The sequence below is a fragment of the Triturus cristatus genome, chromosome 7 (assembly GCF_964204655.1).
Source record: "Triturus cristatus chromosome 7, aTriCri1.1, whole genome shotgun sequence".
Lineage (NCBI taxonomy): Eukaryota > Metazoa > Chordata > Amphibia > Caudata > Salamandridae > Triturus > Triturus cristatus.
Genome location: NC_140590.1, coordinates 754,906,957 through 754,932,771, shown reverse-complemented (window position 1 = coordinate 754,932,771; position 25,815 = coordinate 754,906,957). Strand labels below are relative to the sequence as shown.

The 25,815-nt window shown below is 47.9% G+C and overlaps 1 protein-coding gene across 2 annotated transcripts in view; it reads right to left on the bottom strand.

The window, feature by feature from the left end:
• Positions 1 to 25,815, bottom strand: part of DNAH17 (dynein axonemal heavy chain 17) — a 14,992,541-nt gene that overhangs the window by 2,686,514 nt on the left and 12,280,212 nt on the right. The window lies entirely within an intron of this gene.

Sequence of the window (25,815 nt, the reverse complement as noted above, 5' to 3'; positions counted from 1 at the left end):
CATATTTCTAGATCGCTGTCAAGCAAAACAGAGGTATTTATATTGACAAATTTCTATCTGCACCTTTATCACTAAATTTTGGGCTTAAGGGTCCACATTGTCTAAACTTGACATCATCTTCAGTTGCACTATCCAAAACCCTTTCTCACATTTACAGTCCTACAATGCGATCGTGTCACGGTGAAATCACGGACCCACCATATCATTCTTGGGCATCTCTCTTCCATCGCTTGAATAGCCTTTTGGGTCAATTTGCCCAAATTATATCTTGATATTTTGGCCTATCACGTCATTTCCGCCATTTGCTTGTGTTTGCTTTTAAGCACTTTTTACTATGTTCTAAGCTTTATGCACACCAAGTACTATGTAAGGTGGTACATTGTTTGTTATGATTATTTTTTACAGCCTTGATAAAGTCGCGGGAGATTGCCCATTAGCGACGAAACACGTGTTGGCTGTCAGGCTGTCAGAAGAACTTGACAATAAAAAAAGGAAAAAAAAGGAAACAAGACACCAATTTGTATTCAACTACTTTAATCATTGTTCACAAAATGCTATGATATTTAACTTAAAAAACTGTTTACGTGTGCTGGGGATAATCATTGCTGTTGCTGCTGGTTACGGCTGGCAAACCTTGAGGGGGATTAGTGGTGTCCCTCACCCTACAGCACCGCTATTAACTCAGACGAAGTCGACACACCTATATGATAATCTCCTGAGTGGCGCCATAATTCCTATTTGCAACCACTACCATACAATTGCTATTACAGTATACCTAAAATTATGTAATATTGGTCGATTAGTATTGGCCAGCAGTCAGGAAAGCAGAAATTACAAATAGATGTGTTTCGATGTTCTTACGCCTTACTCATTTGTATGTATGTTTCTTCATGTTCATTAAGGCCATGGTTAACGGCCTCAAGGGTGTGTATCCAGTGACACTCTTTGTAGTTGAGGGAGGTGGCGATATCGCCCCACCCCCTCCTTTGTAGAGTGACTTTTTCCAACACCCACCATTCCAAATGTTCATGGGTATGTCCTGTGTTGGTGTAATGATCTACCAGAGGTGCCCCATGTGTCCTACATCTTAGTCTACTGAGGTGTTGTAGGATCCTGTTTTTTACTTTCTGTGTGGTCTGACCAACATAAATCATGTGGCATGGGCATCTGATAGCGTAAATTACGTTGTAGCTGTTACAATTTGTAAATTGATCAAGGGCATATGTTTTCCCACGGTGTATGAACGATGTTCCCGCCATTGAATATTGGCAAGCCTTACAGTGGCCACATTTATGGTGTCCTTTTACAGGTGGCAGACTGAGTTGTGTTCTGATATCTGGTGTAGGCGGAGGTTCAAGGAATGAAGATACTATGTGATTTTTTATGTTTTTAGCCCGTTTGAATGAAAACATCGGTGCCTCTGTCATGCAGATTTCAGAACCTACCAAGTTCCAGTATTTTTTTATCACCTTTTTGATCTTGTGGCTTCTAGTGTTGAAGGTAGTAACACATATAAGTTTGTCCATTTTTTCTTCTCTTGGTTGTACTTCCAACAAGGTATCTCGTGGTCTATACCAGGCTCTTTTTCTGGCTCTGTTAAGTAAACCTTTAGGGTAGCCCCTGTCTCTCAGTTTCATAATCAGTGTGTCAGTTTCTTTAAAGTAGTCTTTTCGTATAGTACAATTTTCGATGTAGCCTCAAAAATTGCCCATATGGCAGATTCCTTGGGTGATGGGAATTGTACTGTAAAAGGGTGTTACGGTCTGTTGGTTTCTTGTAAAGGTTCATCAGTATTCTTTCTTCTTCTACTTTGAGTGTGAGGACTAGAAACGGAATGGAGTCACTGTTGTGAGTCATGGTGAATTGAATGTCCTGAGAGCGAGCATTTAACCATGTAAAGAAGGACAACAAATGTTCCTCTGTACCGGTCCATAGCATCAAAATATCATCTATGTAACGTTTCCATGTTGTGATATTATTGACGTAAGGGTTTTGTTCAGAGTAGATGTTCTGGTCTTCAAAGTTATCCATGAATAGATTTGCCAAGCTCGGCGCAAATCCGGCCCCCATGGCAACTCCTCTGGACTGGTAAAAATTTTATTTTGGAAGATAAAATAATTCTTGGTCATCGCGATTTGTAGTAGTTGCACCAGAAATTCGGTGGGGATCCATTGTGGTGATGGCTGAGTATCCATTACGTTTCTAATGACTTGGATGGCCTCCGCTTGTGGTATGTAGATTTGTCAAAAGGTTGATTTTCAAACAATTGAATAGTGTGCATTGTGTCTCTGAGGAATGATCTGGTTTCCAACACGAATGGCTGTAGGAAACTATCAAGGAACTGGTTCAAAGGTTCCAATATAGACCCACATCCAGCGACAATTGGTCTGCCTGGCGGTTTTTGTAAATTTTTGTGTACTTTCGGGATTGTGTAGATCGTAGGAATCCTAGGATTACTTTTGTTGAGGAACTTAAATTCAGATTCAAATACATCAGACACAACATCACGAAGGAAAAAAGAGCGGCCCTACATTCGCTGAAGGAGAACAAATCAATTGTGATCAAAACTGCGGATAAATGAGGCGCAGTTGTAGTCCAGAATACAGAAGACTACATCGAAGAAATGAATCGTCAACTTAACTGCGAAACCAGTTATACTCGCATTCAACGAGATCCTACCAATGAAATAGCCAAACTGATTAAAGATCTTACGACTCAGGGTCTTGAGGATGGTTTTCTCTCAGAATCTGAATTTAAGTTCCTCAACAAAAGTAATCCTAGGATTCCTACGATCTACACAATCCCAAAAGTACACAAAAATGTACAAAAACTGCCAGGCAGACCAATTGTCTCTGGATGTGTGTCTATATTGGAACCCTTGAACCAGTTCCTTGATAGTTTCCTACAGCCATTCGTGTTGGAAACCAGATCATTTCTCAGAGACACAATGCACACTATTCAATTGTTTGAAAATCAACCTTTTGACAAATCTACACAACTAATGGTTACACTTGACATGTGCTCGCTTTATACAAGCATACCACAAGCGGAGGCCATCCAAGTCATTAGAAACATACTGGATACTCGACCGTCACCACAATGGATCCCCACCGAATATCTGGTACAACTACTACAAATCGCGATGACCAAGAATTATTTTATCTTACAAAATACATTTTTTTACCAGTCCAGAGGAGTTGCCATGGGGGCCGGATTTGCGCCGAGCTTGGCAAATCTATTCATGGATAACTTTGAAGACCAGAACATCTACTCTGAACAAAACCTTTACGTCAATAATATCACAACATGGAAACGTTACATAGATGATATTTTGATGCTATGGACCCGTACAGAGGAGCATTTGTTGTCCTTCTTTACATGGTTAAATGCTCGCTCTCAGGACATTCAATTCACCATGACTCAAAACATTGACTCCATTCCGTTTCTAGACCTCACACTCGAAGTAGAAGAAGAAAGAATACTGATGAACCTTTACAAGAAACCAACAGACCGTAACACCCTTTTACAGTACAATTCCCATCACCCAATGAACCTCTGGGACAATCTGCCATATGGGCAATTTTTGAGGTTTCGTCGAAATTGTACTCGACGAAAAGACTACTTTAAAGAAACTGACACACTGATTATGAAACTGAGAGACAGGGGCTACCCTAAAGGTTTACTTAACAGAGCCAGAAAAAGAGCCTGGTATAGACCACGAGATACCTTGTTGGAAGTACAACCAAGAGAAAAAAAAAATATGGACAAACTTATATGTGTTACTACCTTCAAAACTAGAAGCCACGAGATAAAAAAGGTGATTAAAAAATACTGGAACTTAGTAGGTTCTGAAATCTGCATGACAGAGGCACCGATGTTTTCATTCAAACGGGTTAAAAACATAAAAGATCACGTAGTATCTTCATTCCTTGAACCTCCGCCTACACCAGATATCAGAGCACAACTCAGTCTGCCACCTGTAAAAGGACACTATAAATGTGGCCACTGTAAGGCTTGCCAATATTCAATGGCGGGAACATCGTTCATACATCGTTGGAAAACATATGCCCTTGATCAATTTACAAATTGTAACAGCTACAACGTAATTTACGCTATCAGATGCCCATGCCACATGATTTATGTTGGTCAGACCACACAGAAAGTAAAAAACTGGATCCTACAACACCTCAGTAGACTAAGATGTAGGAGACATGGGGCACCTCTGGTAGATCATTACACCAACAAAGGACATACCCATGAACATTTGGAATGGTGGGTGTTGGAAAAAGTCACCCTACAAAGGAGGTGGGGCGATATCGCCACCTCCCTCAACTACAAAGAGTGTCGCTGGATACACACCCTTGAGGCCGTTAACCATGTCCTTAATGAACATGAAGAAACATACATACAAATAAGTAAGCTGTAAGAACATTGAAACACATCTATTTGTAATTACTGCTTTCCTGACTGTTGGCCAATACTAATCGACCAATATTACATAATTTCAGGTATACTGTAATAGTGTCTCTTTTAATGTATGGGCCACCTGTTCTTTAGAAATCTGATTGAATATTCTCTCACATATACTCAACACATTGAAAATGCGGCTGTTTAAAAATCCATCATCTATGTTAAATGAAGAGGTGTTTTAAATTACAATTTGTTTTCTGCTGACTTGTTAAAGATATTTAATTTGTTCCATCGTATATATTACTTCATCGTGACAAGAGAAGAATCAATAGAAGTTGTACACTCGTAATATTGAATCGCTTCATGAAGTGCTCACCACGTTTACTAATACTAACAAGACCAATATTGCATACATTCAGGGATACTGGAATACCGTCACGTGTAACGTATTGGTCAGTTGTATATTTGAAATCTAATTGAATATCTTCTCACATATACTCAACGCTTTGGAAATGTTTTCCTTAAAAAAATCTTTCATCAATGTAATATGAAGACAATGTGTTTTAAACTACAACTTGTTTTCTTCTCACTTGGTAAAGATATTTAATTTGCTTCATTGTACATATTACTTCCTTTTGACCAGAGAAGTATCAGTAGCAGCCGTACACTCGCAATATCGAATCCGCTCCTTGAAGTGCTCACCACGTTTTACCTTGACACTGGGCGCCTAGCAACCCGTACAGCGAAGGCTGCCATAGGTTAAATACTGACAAGTCGAGAGCACTCGCTGTCATTTTTTACAAGCGCCAGACGGACGAGGACGTTTCACGCTGCTCTCTCAAGTAAGCAAGACGGGGATCCATGGTCCTTTCTAAGTAAATCACTTCAATGAATCGTGTAGTTTAAATAGCACGATCATTTTCGACCATTACCATCTGGCATGCCTTTTTAAACACGCTTTATTTTTAACTTTCACCTGGCGAACAAACCGATCGTCATGATTATTCGGCCTGGGGCATGTAACACAACGGAGTGCTTCTCTTAAATCGCACAAACTCTTTTGCACCTAGCATGCCTTTCTTTGTAACGCGCTTTACACTCATCGGCGGGTAGACCGATTTTTAGGACCTTTGGGCCTCGCATACAACAGGCCCTTTCAAAGCACTCAAACAAGTGCTAACCAGGCATCAGGGTATACATAAACGCAACCCTGACTTCACGGCACGATGTATATCTGTCCTTCCGTGTCGGCTTACACGGTACACTTCATAACCAAAGTAGCCTCATTTAACATAGAACGATGTTGCATGACCACATTTAAACCTTTGGGGGTCACTTCAGTTGTATCATATGTCCAACAAGGCAACAGGAAGGGGCTCATCCATGCCCCCTCCCTTGTCTTTTCAGTCCTTGGTGATCGCTACGGCGGGGCCTTCCTTCAAGCAACCGGCAGGATACATAAAGAATAAATAATTGCAATAGGTATGTATACAGAAACATCTAATGTTTCCTTTTTGCCTGCGTGTGCACTAAATAACATAGACCTGACCCACGCCTCACCTCTCTTTATAGAAAAAATGACCTTTTAATTAAATGGATGGTGTCAGCTGACACCTCCATAAGTGGAATATGACTGCACTTCCTTGCTACCAGGTGAGCAATTGTTAGCCACCTTGCTCCTCATTTGTAGTTCACCAACACACACATCATTCTGATACATTTCTCAAATTCACAGGCTGTCTGATGCTCTTCTGTCTGGATGAAGACCCGCAATAGATGCTTACGAATCTGCACTACACCATAGGGTCGAAACGTCGACATTCTTAGTTCAATTTGTCCTTGCAACACCACAACTTCAATAAGGAAATTCTATACCCTGCTGTGGTCTATGTATTCATTTCTTGGACACTTGTACATAGTCTTGTTGTGTAAACATTTGTAATATATGTTACTTTATGTATATCAACTTATCACTAAACACAATAAGTCACTAATTGTCTCACCTCACCTGGTTTGTGGACGGTCTTATGTTATTATAATTTGTTCAAGTGATTTAAAGAGTAAAAAAAGAATTGCATTCACTGTACTTCTCCTCCTATCGATTATTGATGTTGTGTTGTTTGTGTGTTTTACTCTCATTGAATGACTAATGTAACATTTGTGGAATGTATTAAGTACAGGAGAAACTCAGGTTACGTGATTCCAGACAGAACCATTTTCTGTTTAGCAATATATATGGCAGCAGAACAAGGAGTGGAAAAAAGACTGAGATGCTTATTCAATCAGTATATAATATCAAAAAACAACATGCTGAGGCAGTTATGTGGTATACTAGGGATCAAGATCAGCAGCTTCTTACTTTGATAGACGCTAAAGAACAAGTTACTTACCTTCGGTAACGATGTATCTGTAAGAAACATTAGTTAGTTAGATTCCTCACCTTTAGAATATCCCCAGGCGTCAGGCTGGAACTGGAAAGATTTTTGCAGCAATACCCCTTGCGCGTCGTCTGCGGCTCCGCGTCCGTCGTTGGCGTCGTGCGCCGAATGACGTCGTCGGAGTACTTAGACGCTGCCCTCGCGCGCTGACGTCAGTTCTTGTACATAGCTTTCCGCGCCAGGAACGCAGAGCCATGCAAGAGACCGACACTGGTGCCCAAAAATCTAGGGCCCTGAAAAGGATAGGCTTAACCCTAGATGTCAGTTCGCAGAACGGGGAGGATGGGTGGGTCGGTGAGGAATCTAACTAACTAATGTTTCTTACAGATACATGGTTACCGAAGGTAAGTAACTTGTTCATCTGAAAGAAACACGTTAGTTAGATTCCTCACCTTAGAATAGATACCCCAGCAATACCAACCCCGGTGGTGGGTCTGCAAACCAAGATCACACCAGAAAGTCCTGGAGAACAGAATGGCCAAATTAGCCATCTCTCCGGACTTGGCTGTCCAGGCAATAGTGCTTGGCAAACGTGGGCAGTGAAGCCCACGTCGCCGCCTGACAGATGTCCTGCAAGGGAACTCCCCGGCCCAGGGCAGTAGTTGCCGCTGTGGCCCGGGTGGAATGGGCCCTCAACCCAACAGGGGGGTCCTTTTTCGCCAAGGAGTAACAAGTTTTAATACACAACACGACTCACCGAGAGATGGTCCGTTTGTGTACCGCTTTCCCCTTCTTAGCTCCTACGTATCCAACAAAAAGTTGGTCGTCCACCCGGAACTGTTTGGTGCGGTCCAAATAAAAGGACAGCGCCCGTTTTGGGTCCAGACGGTGGAGCCTCTCTTCCTCTTTTGAAGGATGCGGAGGCGGAAAGAAGGTGGGCAACGTGACAGATTGCCCGATGTGAAAGGGGGTCACCACTTTTGGTAGAAAAGAAGGACGAGTCCGGAGGACAACCTTGTCCGGATGAACAGAAAGAAAGGGAGGCTTGGATGACAGAGCCTGGAGCTCACTCACCCATCTAGCCGAGGTGATAGCTACCAGGAAAGCAGTTTTCAGGGTCAGAAGACGAATGGGCCAATTGTGAAGAGACTCAAAAGGAGCGCACATCAGAAAAGTCAGAACAAGATTCAAGTCCCACTGAGGCATTACGAAGGGGACAGGAGGGAACATGTGAGTAATGCCTTTGAGAAAACGGGAAACAACAGGGTACTTGAAAAGAGAAGGCTGATCAGGAAGCGGTAAGAAGGCAGAGATTGCAGCAAGATAACCTTTCAAGGTGCCCAAAGCAGAGCCCTGGGCCAAGGAAAGAAGAAAGAGGAGAACCTCAGAAAGAAGGGCGGAAAGGGGATCCACAGCCTTTTCTGTGCACCATGCCACAAATGTGTTACACCTGCAGGCGTATACCATCTTTGTGGAGGGACGCCTGGCTGCCAGAATGACATCACAGACTTCAGGAGGCAAGTCAAATGGCATCAACTGCCGCCGCTCAATCTCCACGCATGGAGGTGGAGGCTGGACAGGTTCGGGTGGAGGACCGTCCCCTGCTGCTGCGACAGAAGGTCCTCCTGAAGAGGCAGTCGTATCGGGGGATCGATTGACATACTGAGTAGCTCGGGATACCAGAACCTTCGTGCCCAATCCGGAGCCACTAAGATAACTTGGGCCCGGTCGCGCCTGATCTTCTTCAGCACTCTGGGCAGAAGTGGTATAAGCGTAAAGGTGTACAACAGACCGCAATTCCAACGCGCAGAACTGCTGACATTGCGCGTTCTCTTCGGTGGCGAATAGATCTAACCAAGGCTCTCCCCACTGCCGAAAGAGACCTTGCGCCATGTCCGAGTTCAGACGCCATTCATGATCCATCATGCACCGGCGGCTGAGTTCGTCTGCTCTGGCGTTCAGAGAGCCCGCCAGATGTTGAACCACCAGGGTGATGCCCTGGTGTTCCAGCCATGTCCAGAGGCGCAGAGCCTCCTGACAAAGGGTCCACGACCCCACCCCGCCCTGCTTGTTGCAATACCACATGGCGGTGGTGTTGTCCGTGAACACCTGCACGACACTTCCTCGGACAGAGGGAAGGAAGGCTTTCAGTGCGAGCCGGATCACTCTCAGCTCCAAAAGGTTGATATGGAGTTGAGCTTCCGCCGGAGACCAGAGTCCTCTGATCTCCGCCTCTCCCATATGGCCCCCCTGTGAGAAGTTGGCCTGGTATATGATGTTCACTAGTTAAAGCGACCACCTTGTACCATGCCAAGCAACCCTTATGGTGTGGTTGTAAGTCAACCTTTTCGGACTAGCTGCCCTAGTGGTAGCGTAGGCTAAGCAGTCTTTGAGGCTAAACTCGTTAAAGCGTGTTAAGCAGGCTGTTTTACCATATGTAACCCCCTTTTATACCAATGAAAGGACACCACACAGATATATATTCAAAATATATATGTATTTATTACTCAAAGTATCCCCTAGACTCTTTATGAGCACAGGAGCACAAATCGTTAAACAAGAAAGTATTACAATATACAGAAGTTGCACTTTATATGGATGGGCCCTGGTGGCCACTCAAACCATATACTAAAATAGTGGTATAAGTACCACGAACAGGAAAGGGAAAAGGCCTAGGGCCTCTAGAATCGCTGGGCCTACAAGGAGCTAACTTCATTTAGTGACCAGGAGGTCCACGGGTCGCTTGTGCAGTGAGGAAAGCTACACGCGTGCTCCCATAGGTTTTCAATGGGTGCGTAAAAGTTTAAAAGTTACTGCAGAAAGGGTCTTCTGGATGGACTACGAACTTAAGATTCAAAACACAGACACTAGAGATGTTTCTCTACACTTGGGCACTGGAGTGCCAGCTTTACCTCACCCACAGGAAGCGGGTGCATAGGTCTCGAAGTGCGTCGGGTTTCTTCTATCGTTTCAATGGAGCCTGACGACAAAGATGCTGCAGGCGGTCGGTCCAGAAGAGATGCGGTGGATCCAAGAGTGGATCGGAGTTGTAGAAGACCTGAAAGCAGAGGGGACAGTGTTCACAGTCACTAGCCAGTGACCGGCGTGGCACCAGGTAGGTACCAGGCGATGTCGGGTGCAAACAGGTGATGAGATGTAGCTTGTCTCCGCAGCCGCGTGGTCCCTGAAGGTCGACGACGTCCAGGAGTCGAGTCACGAGCTGTCCCACGCAGGCTCTCGCTTTCGGCGGTGTCGGCGACTCGAAAGAAGCAAACAAGCCTTGGCAAAGGCAGGAGTTGTGGAAAGTAAAGAAAGCTGATTGTTCTGACCAGCAAGGTCAGAGGGGCTGCTCTTTTGGAGAGCAGCTGGGGCCAGTTTGGAGCAACCAGACCAGCATCGTTGATTTCAAGTTAGGTCGCCAAAATGGCCACTAGCCAACGGGCCAGGGACCGGGCAGGCGCGTCGAGATGCAAAGTGCAGAGGGGCCCCACGCAGATCGTGGAGATGCTGGAGGGCTCACCTTTGGTGCAGATGCTGCTCGGTGGTTGGGCTTCTCAGGACCCAAAGCACAACTTGGAGGGAGGCTCTGTTGTTTCGCTTGCAGCTTGTCGTCGGTCTTCCAAGATGGCTGGCTCCATGTGTCTCAGTGCCTCCACGGGTTCCTTCTTTGCAGGGACTGTGGATCGGGCTGTGAGAGGTCTGTAGGTCCAGGTCTTGTCGGGCTCTGGGCTCGGGCTCCGGCGGGAGACGGCGGCAAAGCAGACGTCGAATAGCTGGTTGGTGCTTGCGTTAGCAAGATGGTCACTCCCTGACCATAGGGGAGATTTCCTTCAGTCTTCTGTGCAGCAGAACGTCGAAGTTCCCGTCTTCTTCTTAGTTTCAAGTTGATTCCAGGATGTCTGATGTCTTAGGACACAGCTCCTACCTTTAAGCGGATTCTAGGGGCCGGACTACCTGCTAGGTCCCTCCCTAAGGGTGGGACCAGGAAGGGGAGTGGTTACACCCCCAATCCTTTGTCCAGCTCGCCCCAGGTCCGGGGCTGGTGTGCCCCAGGACCGGTTTGAACTGGCATATGCACCGAGGCTCCTTGTGAGCCTTAGGCATGTCTGTTTCCTTTCAAGCCCTACCTGACAAATACACAAAATCCTGTCTGGGGTGGTGCTCGCACCTCCCCTGGCAGGAAACCCTTTGTCCATGTCTCCCAAGCTGGAAGGACTCCCAGCAGCAGGAGGGCAGACTTGTGTCTGTGGTGGCAGCATCCATTTTGTGGAGCTGACGCTATGTCTGATTTTACCCGGGTTTCAGGTACTGTACATGTCGTGTCCCTCTAGAAGGGTGGAATGCTAACCCCGTCGCCAGAATTGGCGAGGGGTTAGTATTCCAATTCGTATGACACCTTACTCGACATGTTTTGATAAAGCCAAACCAAAGATAGCATTTAACCGCGAGGTTCATAATGTACTTAAGAGTATATGGTATGACGATATCTGGAAACGGTAGAAGGAAGTTGTTCCGACCACTGCAGATAGGCTCAGCTCATGCCAGAGCACCATCTCACCTGGAACCAAGCACTCTGCCTTCAGGATTGTCAAGGCCTGCCATAGGAGTGACTTATAGGTTACCAGGTGTCCCATTTAAGGTTAGGTATAGGTATACTACACCTAAGTAAGAGGTGGTTACACCAACTTACCCCAGCTAAGTGATCAGCCAGTTGTGTCAAATTTGTTAGGCCAAGCCTGGGGTGGCATAATACATGCTTCAGCCCCTGGCAGGCCTTAGATACACCAATGCCCTGGGTACCTAGTGTACACTGGTACAGGGGCTCACAGGGTGATCCAATTCCAATTGGTTATGCACCTAGGGTGCATTGTGTCAATTTAGTTAGAGAGAACAGCAGGCTGGGGATCTGATTAGCAGGCCCACAGCCTCAATATGTCAAAAACCAGTGAAGCAAAAAGCAAAAATTTGGGGTGACCATAGGATAGCAGACCCTACTCTCCTACACCCCCCATCCCAGGAGGGACGCGTCCGTCACAACTACGTGCTCCGGTTGGGGTAGGGAGAGGCATCTGCCGCTGACCCAATCACGGTCCGTGAGCCACCACTGCAACTGTTTCGCAGTGCCCTCCGAGATCAAGACATGGTCGGACAGGTTGCCTCGATGCTGGGCCCACTGAAACTTCAGGTCCCACTGCAGAGCCCGCATTCGCCACCTGGCGTAATGCACCAACAGGATGCAGGAGGCCATCAGCCCCAGAAGCCGCAGCACCAACCTGACCGGAACCCAGGATAGAGGCCGATAGATGGGAATCAGAGCCTGAATATCCCGGACCTGCTGTTCCGGAGGATAAGCCCGGAACTGCGCCGAATCGAGAACCGCTCCGATGAAGAGGAGCTTCTGGGAGGGTCTCAGGTGTGACTTCGGCAAGTTGATGGAGAACCCCAGCAAATGCAGGAGGTCGGCCGTAGTCTGGAGGTGGGAGATGACTTGCTGGGGCGAGCCCACCTTCAACAGCCAGTCGTCGAGATAGGGGAAGACTGGAACCCCCGATCTGCGCAGATGAGCTGCGACCATCGCCATCAATTTTATGAATACCCGAGGGGCACTGGTGAGGCCGAAGGGGAGCACGGTGAACTGAAAGTGCTCCTGACCCACCGTGAACCGCGGGTAACGCCGGTGGGCCGGCAGGACGGGGATGTGAAAATAGGCGTCCTGCAAGTCCAACGCTACCATCCAGTCTCCAGGGTCGAGGGCAGCCAGAACCTGAGCTAAAGTTAGCATCTCGAACCGCTCCTTCCGGAGGAAGGTGTTGATGCTCCTGAGGTCCAAGATAGGGCTTCTTGGGAACCAGAAAGTAGTGGGAATAGCAACCACGGCCTACTTCTTGACCAGGAACGCGCTCGACGGTCTCTTTGGCCAAGAGGGCTGCAACTTCCTCCCGCAGGAGATTCAAGTGATCCTCCGATATACGGTGGCACTGCGGTGGCATGGCTGGAGGGGTCGTCTTGAAGGGGAGGGAGTAGCCCCTTCGGACGATTTGCAGCACCCACCTGTCCGAAGTGATGGATCGCCAGTGGAGCAGGTGATGGCGAACTCTGCCGCCCACTGGCGTGGAATGGGCCTGAAAGCTCGGACTAGGAGGGCTTTGAGGCGGATGCTGTCGGGGTGGATGTGGACTGACCGTGTTGTCCTCTAGTACCCACGGAGGCGCCCCTTCCTTGGCCACGAAAGGGGCGAAAGGCGGAAGAGTGCGGCCGTGGGGCCGAGAGACCCAAGGACGTGGCCGTAGCCCGGGATTCCTTAAAACGAGCCAGCGCACTATCCGCTTTCTCACCAAAAAGGCGAGCGCCATCAAAGGGCATATCCATGAGGGTACTTTGGACATCCCCCGAAAAAGACGTGGACCTCAGCTAGGCGTGGCGCCGGAGCGCCACCGTGGTGGAAATCGCCCTACCCAGCGAGTCCGTGGTGTCAAGTCCACACCGTATGGCATGTCGCGCTGCATCTCGCCCATCAGCAAGTGCCTGGGAGAGACGTGTCCGGGCCTCCTCTTGACACAGGGGCAGCACGTCCTCCACCGCATCCCACAGAGAGTGGGAGAAACGGTCCAAGAGGCAAGCGGTGTTCAAAGACCGCAGGCCCAAACTCAGGGAGGAGAACAGTTTCTTTCCGAACTGTTCGAGCCTCTTGGATTCCCGATCCGGAGGAGCGGACGGGAAGGAGGATTGGGAAGTGGAGGCCTGGATAACCAGGCTCTTGGGGGTGGGGTGTTGGCACCGGAAACTGGGGCCGACCGGAGCAGCGCGGTGATGCTGGGCCACGTTCCGATCCACAGGAGGAACTGTGGAGGGCTTGGACCAAGTGCCCTGCAGAACGTCGATGAGGGCCTCATTGAACTGCAGCAGAGGCTCTGTGGAGCTTGCTGACGGTTGAAGCACCTCTGTGAGGATATTAGTCCTCACGGCCACAGCAGGCAACTCGAGCCCCAGGGCTTCGGCCGCCTTGCGCAGCACCACTGAAAAAGCTGCACCTTCCTCCAAAGCCACAGTCGGAGGAGAGATGAAACCAGCGTCCTGTGAGGTGTCCAGACCACTGGCATCCCCCAGTTCGTCGACGGCGCCGGGGCCAGAGCCGCCGGCACGCGAGGTCGCCCAGTCGAGCCCGCGGGGTCCGAAGGCGCGCCGGCAGGCGTCGACGGCAGAGCCAGGCCCCTCATGGCCGAGAGGAAGGCACTGACCTCCGCCGGAGTCGCGTCAGTCGCAGGGACCGGCGGGTATGGAGATGGATGCGGCTCCTGCAGCTCTAACGGAGCCGCGGGGGTGGGACCACCCTGACCCTCAGCCGAGTCGCGCGACCGGCGAGGGGAGTCCGAAGAGCGGTGTCGCCTCTTGGACTTCTTTGATCACTTCGACTTACCCGAAGACTTCGAGCCCGACGAGCGATGATGGTGACTGCGGCTCCGCAACCGGTCCTTGGACCTCCTCCTGGACCGGGACCGTGAGCGGCGCGGAGCCGAGTGCCGAAGCTCAAGAAGCTTACGGGACCGCTCCCGCCTAGCCTTCGAGGTCAAGGCCTGACAATCGGGGCACGACTCCGCGTCGTGGTCGGCCCCCAGGCAGTAAAGGCACCGGCGATGGTGGTCCGTCACCGACATCAGTCGATGACAGGAGACACAGGCTTTAAAACCAGGCATCCTACCGGCACCAGAGTCGAGTCAACAAAAGACCAAAAAGAGTCAAAAAGTTTAGTCAAAAATTGACTAAGGGGTAAGCTCTTCCCGGATTGGTGCTGTCTGACGCGGAAAGAAGAAGAACTGACGTCAGCGCGCGAGGGCCGCGTCTAAGTACTACGACGACGTCATTCCGGCGCACGACGCCAACGACGGACGCGGAGCCGCAGACGACGCCTAGCGACGCGCAAGGGGTATTGCTGCAAAAATCATTCCATATCCTTAGGGATATTCTAAGATGAGGAATCTAACTAACGTGTTTCTTTCAGATATAGCAATTAAGAACTATTTTAGGGAAAAAATAGCAGATCTAATAAACACCGGCTATCGCAATATGAATATTGCGAGCAAATTGGTAAGGCCCTGGCTTTTAGAGTAGAAAAAGAAAGGGCTAAAACAAAGATTAATGCTATAAAGGGTACAAAAGAAAGTTTATATACTCATCCCCAAGCTGTACTAGAACAGTTTTTCACGTACTATCAGAAATTGTATTCACATACATTTATACCTGATAAGAGAGATATGGCACAATATCTTCAAGACAGCAATTTGTCAGTTATCAGTGTGGAAAATGTGGCTCTATTAGATGGTAATATTATGATAGAAGAAATAAGTATAGCGATATCTGCTCTCCCTTCTGGGAAAGCTGCTGGGGAGGATTCCATACCTATAGAATTCTATAAAGCTTTTAAAAGTGTCTTACTTGTACCATTTATGATGGTTATACAACATATCGGTTTAAGTGGGAAGATACCGGAATCGTTGAATATGACAGATAATTTTCCTAAAAAAGAATAAACCACCTGCTGAGTGTGGCTCATGTTGGCCGATTTGGCTCAAATGTGGATGCTAAAATGTTTGCTAAAATGTTGGCGAATCGTTTGGCTCCAATGATGCCAGGATTAGTGTCCGACTATCAACAAGGATTTATTATGGGCAGAGGTATTACTGCTCATGTTAACATGGCAGTAGGGGCCTTCGATATGGCTGAGAAATTGTCAATAGACCTCGGCATGGTTCTTTTAGACACTGAAAAACCCTTCGATAAGGTGGGATTTTTTATGGGCTACATTGACAACTTTTGGTTCTAAGGGACAATTTATGTACTGGGTTCAAGCTCTATACAATAAACCCCAAGCAAAATTATCATACTTAGGACTGCATTCTTCACCATTTAGAATTCTATGTGGTACTGGGCAAGGTTGCCCTCTTTCTCCTGTTATCTTCCCTCTATATTGAGCCATTTATATGTGCATTACAATCTAATATACAAATATACCCACTATCAACAGAGGCAATTAAATTCAAGATAACAGCATATGCAGATGCTATTGCGGTCTTTACAATTAATCTTGCTAGGGCGTTAAACTCAGAGGAGGAGGACGCGACTAAATTTAGTGCTCTGTCCGGATATAAGTTGAATGTAAATAAAACGCAAGTGCTTATTAATTTTAAACCCGAATGTTCAATTATGGGCATCTGCCCGGTAGTTACTTATTTGGGGGTCAGGCTCACAGCGAAGATTGATCACATTTTTGCTTTAAATTACAAATTATTATTAAAGGAGACTGCTATGCAGCAAAAAAATTGGCATAAACTCCCAATAGGAATTCTAGGGAGATGTAATTTAATTAAAATGAAAATTTTACCCAAATGTTTATACTTATTTCGATGAATTCCTTTGAGGGTCCCTAATATATTAAGAAACTGGAAGGTATATTTAGTAGTTTCATTTGGGAGCATAAAAAAGACAGACGGGCGATAGAGTTGCTTAAACTCCCTTACAATCAAGGCGGACTTGATTTTCCGGACTACAAAATGTATTTTTGGGCAGCATTCTCTGGGCGATTTCGTAGTCTGTTAAGTCTCAACCAGAAAGACTATAGCTTAATCTTGGGAAATGACAGTCATATGTTTCCATATCGGACTAATGACCCAAACTATTTTAAGAGAGTTAGGTTCAAAACCATCCGAGATAGCATATATGTTTGGCGCGCAATGGCTGCTAGATGTAATCTGTCACTATATTATGATAAACTCCCATTATGGGGTAATCCAATGTTCCCTGAGGTGTTCCATGATAATTTAGGTAAACAATGGGCTAAATATGGGATTCTGTGTCTTGGGTTCTTATATGATAAAAACGGGCCAGTAGCATTTGAGAGTTTACAAATCACCTTTAAACTACCTGGTCATTTTTATTTCAAGTACTTGCAAATCAGGGATTATTTAGCCAGACATTTGACTTTGACTTCAAGAACTGACTGAGATCTGGGACTGTTTGCATGGGGATAAAACGAAATCTCTGATTGGTGACATGTACAAACACCTTAATAATTATAGACAGGCCGATAGCAAATGGCTAGCTGCACGTTGGAGTCAAATCGTGGGGACACTGGTAACACCAATCATTATTAATCATGCTTTTTACACTATTGCTGATGCCATCCATTCGGTGAGATTTCGAACTATATGTATGCTGCATTATAGGCCACATAAATATCTAAATGGATTCAAGGCAGTTCGGGAGGGGATCGGACAAAATGTCCAAAATGTGGCATATATGCAGCTGATATATTACATATGTTTGTAAACTGTTTAGAACTGAACGATTTCTGGCAGAAAATTGGCCAAGTGCTTTATGATAAACTGGGGCTAGATTCTCCTCTAACAGATATAGAAATCATGTTGGGGTATAGGAATGGCAATTATGCGTCTAATTTTTTTAGTCGCTGCCCAACTTGCAATTGCTGGGGCATAGGTTTCTTCAACACCGCCATCCATATGGGATTGGTGGACTATTGTCAGGGAAACGTATGGTATGGAAGCAGCTGTCGCTAAAGTAAGAGGAGTTCGTTCTTTGGTTAAATTAGAGGCAATATGGGGACAATTGGCTTTAGATGTATGATGATGAGTTGGATAAGGGAGATACTCACTATAGCTTTATTTGGGTTGCTAAAAAAAATTCTTATGTGATCCTATAAAATGTTATAAACATCTGTAATGGCTTTTTTTTCTTTTTTTTTTTCCTTTTTTCCTCTGGACTTAACTCATCTTCTATAATTGGATAACAATTTTTATTTTGTGTGCCTTCTTGATGACAATAAAGATTTTTTTTTTTTTTTAATGAAACTACACCTTTGTCTGCCATTCTTACAAGAATGTTTTAGCATCTGCTACTAAGCTAACCTCAGAAGGAGTGACAACTCCAGTCGGGCAGCACCGAAGCCCGTATCGGGACTACTTTACTCTCAGTCCTTATCATCGTTGGCTTGCTCCTTGTAGGAAGCTGGCTCTGTATATATTATCATCACTAGGTGGTAATACCATGCACAGAGTGCAGGGATTCTCCAAAAGTGTACAGGGCTCAAAGCAAAACCCAAAGTGCTCTATTAGGGGTGGTGTGGGCGAGCAGCCTTAGGACTAACACAGAGGAGTGTAAGGCATTTATTGCACACACATGATCAATAAAAGACACACGACTCAAGAAGGCGATCCAGACCAATTTTATACATTTATACTTTGTTTGTACTTTATTTTAAGACCCAGGCCTTCTTATTAAGGTAAGTACGTTTTTGATTAGAAATACTTTTCACTTTTAAAAATCGACACTTGGAAACTTTTTTACACTGTCCAATGTTATTCTATGGGGAAATAATATTGTGGTTAATCAGGTGAGTATCAAACTTAACCCCTTCGCCGCAGCAGGAATTCCGCCGCGGCGCTGGGGGGGTTTGAGGGCAGTTGCGGGTCCGCTGTGCTCGTGACGGAACCACTCCGTCACGAGTCACGGGTGAGCTGTGCTCATGACGGAGTGGTTCCGTCACGTCTCCGCCCACTGCGCTAATTGCCCGCAGAGGCGGGGAATTAGCGCCGCGTGGGCGGAGCGGCCGCCAACGGCCGCAGCATGACGGAACCACTCCGTCATCAGCACAGCGCACCCGTGGCTCATGACGGAGTGGTTCCGTCATGAGCACGGAAAGGGTTAAAATTCCCATCTTCAGAGCCAAAAGTCAACAAGGGCCAGGGGTCAGGGAGGTACCAAAACTGCACCAACAGCGGTATAGGGGCAGTTGAGTACTGGGGTCAAAATTGGAGTTTGTTCCAATGCTTTTCAATGAAGACAGGGGGTGCATGGAACCACACTGCTTGCAAGTAAGTAAATTGGTTGCAGGGGCCAAGCTTTGGGGATTAGCACAAGCACAGGGGGAGCCACAAAGCAGTACCAAACACCCATCACCTGCAGCACAGGGTGCAAATTTGACATTGGGCTCCCAATACTTTTCAATGAGGATTTTCCTGACGGCAAAGAGGCTACAGGGGTGGCACCGGAGGTTGCAGGAAGTAGAGCAAACGACAGCAGAGGTAAGTTGGAATGTAGAGGGTCATAGGGGTACTGTCGTTTCAGCTCAACAAGGCCTAGGGGCTTTGGATGGAGGTGTGTTTTTGGACGTCGAGATCGTCTTACCATAGCCAGTCACGGTCGGGGAGCCTCTTGATTCACACTGCAGGCGCCGTCATGGAGGGCAGGAGAGGATAGCCAATGCTGGACTCAAGGTCACGATTGCCAGGGAGATTTCACTGCACAGGTGAGCCATTCAGACTAGCGCAGAGGGCAGTGGGTGCAGAGTGGGCTGGGGCAGCGGATCCGCCAGGATCCAGAGTCTTTGGAGTCAGTTTCTTCTGGACAGGTCCACTGTCCTCTGGAGATTGGAGGCAACAGTCCTCCCAGGGGTTTTGGAGGTTGTGCTGCAACACAGGTTGGATGTTTCGTCGAAGCATGAGACAGGCTGGTACCAAGGCAATTTTCTGGCTTCTACGACACGGTGTCTTCTTGCTTCTTAGGATCCTCGCAGATCTGGGGTCCAGGTCTGCGGGAGCCAACTAAATACTAAATTTAGGAGGTGTTTTAGGGAATTAGCAGGTAGGGCCAATGGGCACCTCACCTGGGGTGACAACTGCCTCTATTAAGCCGTCCTCCTGTGAGAGGGGGCATAGACCTAGCCCTGAATGGAGCAGTCCCCCCATCCTCAAGATAGTGGGGCTGAAAAGTGTGTTTCACCTCGCTTCCCCCCCCACCTTAGGGGTGGGGTTGGCAGAGGTGGGCAAACCTATCTTTCATTTCCCATCCGTTTTCCCACCCAAAGTGGAGGGGTAAATCAGGGGCTGCCATCTACTGCTAGCAGCAGAGGCTGGGGGTCACATTACAAAGGCGGAAAGCCCTTGAAGCTTCCCTCTTCAAGTACTAGCCCCTCCTTGGGTAGGAGGCATTACACCTCTGTCCGGGATGTACATTATTTCTGGTCCCAGAGAGCAGGGGCTCTCCATCCAGGATCCAGAAACCGGTCTGGTGGTGGAAGGCTGCCTACAGCCCATCAGAGACCACACCAGAGTTAGTAGGGATTAAGGGGGCACCTCTGAGGTGCCCTCTGGGTAGATGGTACAATAGATCCTACACTGGCATCAGTGTGGATTTATTGAAAGGAGTAGTTTGGTACCAAACTCTCCTATATTCAGTAAAGCCATCATGGTGCCTGCTCTGATTCTCCTGCAATTGGGGAGTCCCTTGGACCTTTCTGGTCCCAACGTTACACCTTTTTCGTTTACCACATCTGATGCTGCTGCCAAGGCTTGTTGCTGCTCCTGCCGGACACCTACCCCCTGGTTCTCGACTTCTGAAGTGGGACAACTTGTGAACAGTTCCTGGTCTTCCACAGTGTCGCCTGGTCCTCATAGCTGCAGCGACAAGGTCACCGGCATCATTTCTGCATCTTCAGTCATGGGTGGTCATAGGTCTTCCGTGCCTCCTGGTCACTTCCGAGTGGCATAGACTCTGTCCCCTCTGCTTGCAGGTACTTCTCTTCCAGAATCCATCCTTTTATTCCAACGTACTCTTTCACATTCTTCGCTAGCTGCATTTTTTCTGAAGTCCTCAATTGTGGTCTACGGCGGTTTCAGAAGTTACTTCACACCTATGCACCCGGCTTTCCTGGTGTAGGTATTCTGGTTCTTGGGGTATCCATGGGTGGTTTGGTTCTCCAACCTTCTGCCTTCCACAGGGTTTCTTCAGGTTTCATTGGGAAGGGCCCGTCTTAAAAACTGCAACCGCGACTTTCCCACTGACTTGCATTGAGTACGCGGCTGTGTTTCCACCCTGTGGGGTTCCTGGGTAATTACCTCGGGTGGTTCCTTGTGTTCGCATTCCACTTCTTTACCTATGGTTTGGTCTCCCCCTGGAGGCCACTGTGTATTTGTGCTTACTTACCTGTTTACATTTGAAATATTGTGGGTATTGTGTTGATATCTCCGGGTAGGAGATATATCAATGTGTTAGGGAGTGTGTGTATGATATCTTATTTTAATAACTACATTGTGCGGTTCTTTTTTGTTTCACCTACACTATATAATTATGATTAGTTCTGGTAAAACCATGCTTGCGCGGGAGAGTCAAAGAAGTGAGCTTTCTCCTCAAAAATTACCTTTAGCTTTGCCGTGCATAATAACATTTATTGCAGGCCCATTGCTACGAGCGTTTGCACTATTTGGGTGTAGTATGGGAAGATCAGAATGGTAGACTCCTGGTGTTTAAGATCTTTTGTCCCTCCCGCCGTTCTTAACACCAGGTTGCGGTGTCTGAAATGGAAAATTCTGGCAATGGTAGTGTGCGAAGCTGCCCAGGGTGCCGTGCGGGGCCCACCTCTCAAGGAGTCCTTTCAAGAAGGAAGCAGTTGGAAAACCGTGCTTTATGGATTTTATTTTTAGGCATTGTTCCAAGAAGTGGGCTCAATCCTCACCCTCCACTCCCCATGGAAAACCAACAAATCTCAAGTTGCTAGATGGGAGCGATCTTCTGCGTCCTCCACCTAGTTATAAAGCTCTCCGTTGGTGGTCTTTAAGCTTGTGTACCTCAGAACGCAGGCTCTTATCCTCCATGGAGGAAATACACTTTTCTCACTCGATCGAACATGAGGCTAAGGTCTTCCCACTCCTATGATTTGAGCCTCCAGGGCCTGCCCAGTGTCCACTATTGCAGTAGGATCACATCAGTGGAATCTCTGCCACCCCGACCCGCATTGTTACAGGAGGCGTCTCTGACCACTTTCAGTAATTTGTCCAATTTGCTCTGCTTTGATGGGGCGTTAGCCCGGTTATTTGTCAACTTTGTTGGGTTGCGTATTGGGGGATATGATGATTGATGTGCGCTGCCCTCAGGGGATGGGAAGGGGGTTTGAGTTGATGGAGTGAGGAAAGGCACACCAGCCCGCCCTCGTCTCTAACCATTTGATTTGATTTGTTACTTGTTAAGCGCTTGAATGTCGTGTTGTCATGGCACTGATTGAGGTACATGGTACTAGAGAGCTATGAACGAGACTGTTAGATCGTAGAAAATAACAAAGTTTTCAGCTCCTTCCTAAACATCAGAGGGTTAGGTTGGAGTCAAAGTATGGACGGCATCTGATTCCAAAGTTTGGCCGCACAAAATGACAAAGTATGGCCCCCCCCCCCACCTTGCCTTACGGATTTTTGGAATACAGATAAGGCCCATGGTTGTGGATCTGAGCGTTCTGATGGGAGAGTACCTGGAGAACCGCTTCTGTATCTCCCCGGAGATTCCTCCGTAAAGGGCCTCATGCACCAAGCAAAGGGACTTAAAATTGGCTCTTTGCTGGATTGGGAGCCAGTGTAAAGTCCTGATGGCATCCGAGGTGGGGCGACCCTTAGGGATGTTTAGGAGCAGTCTGGCTGCAGCGTTTTGCAGGGATTGCACCTTCCTCCTCTGCGCCTTATCAATTCCCACAAAGAGCGCGTTGCTGTAATCTAACTTAGAAAGAGTGCCACTACAACGGTCGTTTGGAGTTCATGTGCAATGAATGGAAAGATTTTCCTCAAAATATTCAAAAGGAAAAAACAAGAGGAGGTCAGATTGTTTACTGTGGCCGAGAACTTGAGTTGATCGTCAAAGATCACACCCAAATTCCTAACTTTGATGACTGGGAAAGGGCAATCTCCCGCCTCTGTTGGCCACCAGCTGTTCCATAAGGAGGGTACCTTGCCAAACTCAAGGACCTCTGTTTTGTCAGTGTTTATCTTCAGAAAGTTTGGCTCATCCAGATCATGATGTCTTTCAGACAGGCATGAAAACTGCTGGCCACCATCTCTGGTTGTTTGGATATAGATATCGCGAGCTGTGAATCATCGGCATACATGATCAAGGAAAAGCCATATTTCCTGACAAGATTAGCCAACGGGGATAGGTATATGTTAACAAGAGTTGGTGATAAGGCAAATCCCTGCAGGACACAGCATGGGAGGTGGAAAGTATCAGACTATAGATTCTCCCAGTGAATGTTCTGCTCCCTGTCTTCTAGAAAAGATGAGAGGAGGGTCAGAGCGGTATCTTATATTCCCACATCCCTCAGCCTCTGCACCAATACCGTGTGGTTCACGGTATCGAATGCAGCTGATAGGTCTAAGAGGATGAGGACCGCTCTGCCCCCCCCCCCATCAACTATCTTCCGAATCCCCTCAGTAGCTAATATTAGGACTGTCTCAGTCGAAGGACATTATGCCTCAAACTGTGTGTTCCCCACCAGCCACAGTTCAATCTGAGGTTTTCCCACCTTGCCAGGGTGACCAAATTGGGCCAACCGCACCCATCACGCAGGCCCACTCTCACCCGCTGCTCCTAGCTCTCCCTGAAGACGCAGTCACCGGATAGCACCGCCCCCACCTCCCCGGCCGCTAGTCTCAAGTCTTTCACCAATGGTCTTGAGTTGCCGGGCCGCCCCCACAGATTGACATTCCTCCTCAGCCGCGGTACCGCTCTTGCGGTGTTTGTAGCACCATGATCACCTCTGGCCCCAGGCTGCTGCCTCACCGGGCGGTAAGCATGTACAGGCTCTCTCCTCACACGGTCTGCACCTCCAAGCCACACCACTCCCACTCGATAGCCAGCAAGCAGCCTGTCATGTCAGTGCCACTGATCACAGGCCCCCTCCACACAGTCTCCGCTGGGCGGATGCCACTATCGGGCATCTTATTCTAGACTCTGTCAGGCTGCCCGGGGTCCATGTAGGGGACCCTTCTAACAGGGCGGCCGCCTTAGTGCCACAGGAAGACTCACGAGTCAGCGTACTAGTGCCCCCGGTCTAGGGACCAGGGGGTCAGTCGGCTGCATCCCTTCCGGCCGTGGTGGGGGAGGACAAGGGTACAAATACCTTCCCCCGCCCACGGTGCAGCCTCTTGTCTGCTGCCGTCTCGATGTTTGGTCGTGCCGTGAGCTGCCGAAAATTTTGAAGGTTAGTCACTGCCCCTGCATCCTCTCCCACGGCCCACGCCATCCCTGAAATGGGGTTCCTCCCTGCGCGGGTCATGCCCTGGAGGGGCCCTGTCCCAATTTGTGCCTGCCTGTCCCGCGGGGCCTTTCGGCCTGCGTGGTGGGTCTGGGTGCTGCAGGGCGGGGGTGCAGGGTGAGAGGGGTGGTAGACCCCGAGGCAGCTTCCGCGAGGCTGATGCCTCTAGTGCCGGGGCGTACCCGCTTGTCGGAACTAGGCATTTCCCATGGGTCTACCGTATCCTTCAGCCTCCACGAGGCGGACGCCTCTATTGCGGTGTTTACCCGCTTCCTGAGCTCGGCCTCTCACCTGGTCCTCCCGTATCTGGCGGGGCCTGGTTGGCTCTTGTGGCCTGTGCCACAAGGTAATGAGCAAGGGTGTGGGTGGGCCTTGCTTCCTGGGAGACGAGTCTTGGGCCAAGGGTAGCAGCGACGCGACTGCCACCCCCCCCCCCCCCCCCCTTCCTGGGCGGAAGATAGATCGCCCCTGGTTCCCGATTGCGCATGGCTCGGTGCCATATGGCGGGCGGGCAGCGATCCTCGAAGCCTCACCTGGGGGGGGGTGTAGCAGCGACGCTCTACAGCTTGTTCGCGCACCCCCTGCGGAGGTGAAGTCGCCCCCGGGCCAGGCAAGATGGCGGAGCCCTACCGGGTCCCTCCTCTTACTATCCGTACTGCTCCTACGGAAGGGATTTGGCCCGGCCGCCAAGGGGACCCCACGAGATGCGCAGGGGCATCGCGCGGCCCCTGCTCCCCCTCCCCGCATGGAGCGGCATGGGTAGTTTTTAGGTCTCGCATAGGGCAGCGCATGCGCTGCCTCTCCGAGGCATTAAGTAATTTGTAAATGTGTTGAATCTCCGCCTACTGCAGCTCTTTGTCAGTAATTGGTTCCTGAGCTTGTCTGTTTTAGTGTGTTGGTTTCTGACAGGCTAATGCCCTTTGTCGATCAGCCTTTACTTTTTTAAGAACGCCCACGCAGCACCGCCTAACTACAGTAAACATGCTTTATGTGGCATGAAGTGTTTCAGTTGGAACTCTTTTGTTTCTTTTCGTGGCTATTGCTGAAAGAGTTTAGCTGTGTTTAGTTTGAGGCATTGGAATGAAGTGAATTGGGTCAGTAGCGTGTTTTATTATTATAGCTGTGTTTACTTTGAATTGGGTCCATAGCGTGTTTTATTAGCTGTGTTTTCTTTGAGGCATTGGAATGGAGTGAATTGGTTCCGTACTTTTAGTGTACGATGGTCCGTTTCTGCTATTTATTTTGTTTTCATTTTTTTTTTCAGAACAATTACACTGTTATTTAGCGCGTTTTACTTATGTAACTAGAAGGGTTTAGCTGTGTTATTTTGCTGCATTGGAATGGAGTGATTTGGCTCGTAATTTTAGTGTACGATGTTCCTTTTTCTGCTTTTTTGCTTATGTTTATTTATTTTCCCGGGAGAGTTGCATTGCTATTTAGCGCGTTTTGATTTATTTTCCCGGGAGTTTGGCTGTCTTTACTTTGTGGCATTGGAATGGAAAAGACCTTTCGCATCACTCTGTGTCTTCATTTGCATCTCTTTGAGGCTGGGAACGAAGAGATTACAATCTATACTGCCCATTTTAATGTACTTCATTATCTTGGCCTGGTTTCGGTTCTCAGCTGTCACAAACAAGTTGACGCTTCACACCATACCAGACTTTCTGTCTTCCGATTTTTTTACCCTTTTCACACATTATTCCCAATTGAAGGGCACTGCGAAGTGGCTGTGTGCGCGTAGCGTGGATGCGGGTAGGAAACCCTTGAATAATAGTGTACATGGGCGCAATGCTTCAGGCTCTTTTATAATTGTCCCTTGTGCCTTTATGAATATATAGCAAATGGCACACCATGTACTGACTTCGTAAGGATAGCAGGATGATTTGATGTGTGAATGAAGTCCCGTAAATATACGATCATACTTGATATCAGCAGCGAGCGTGA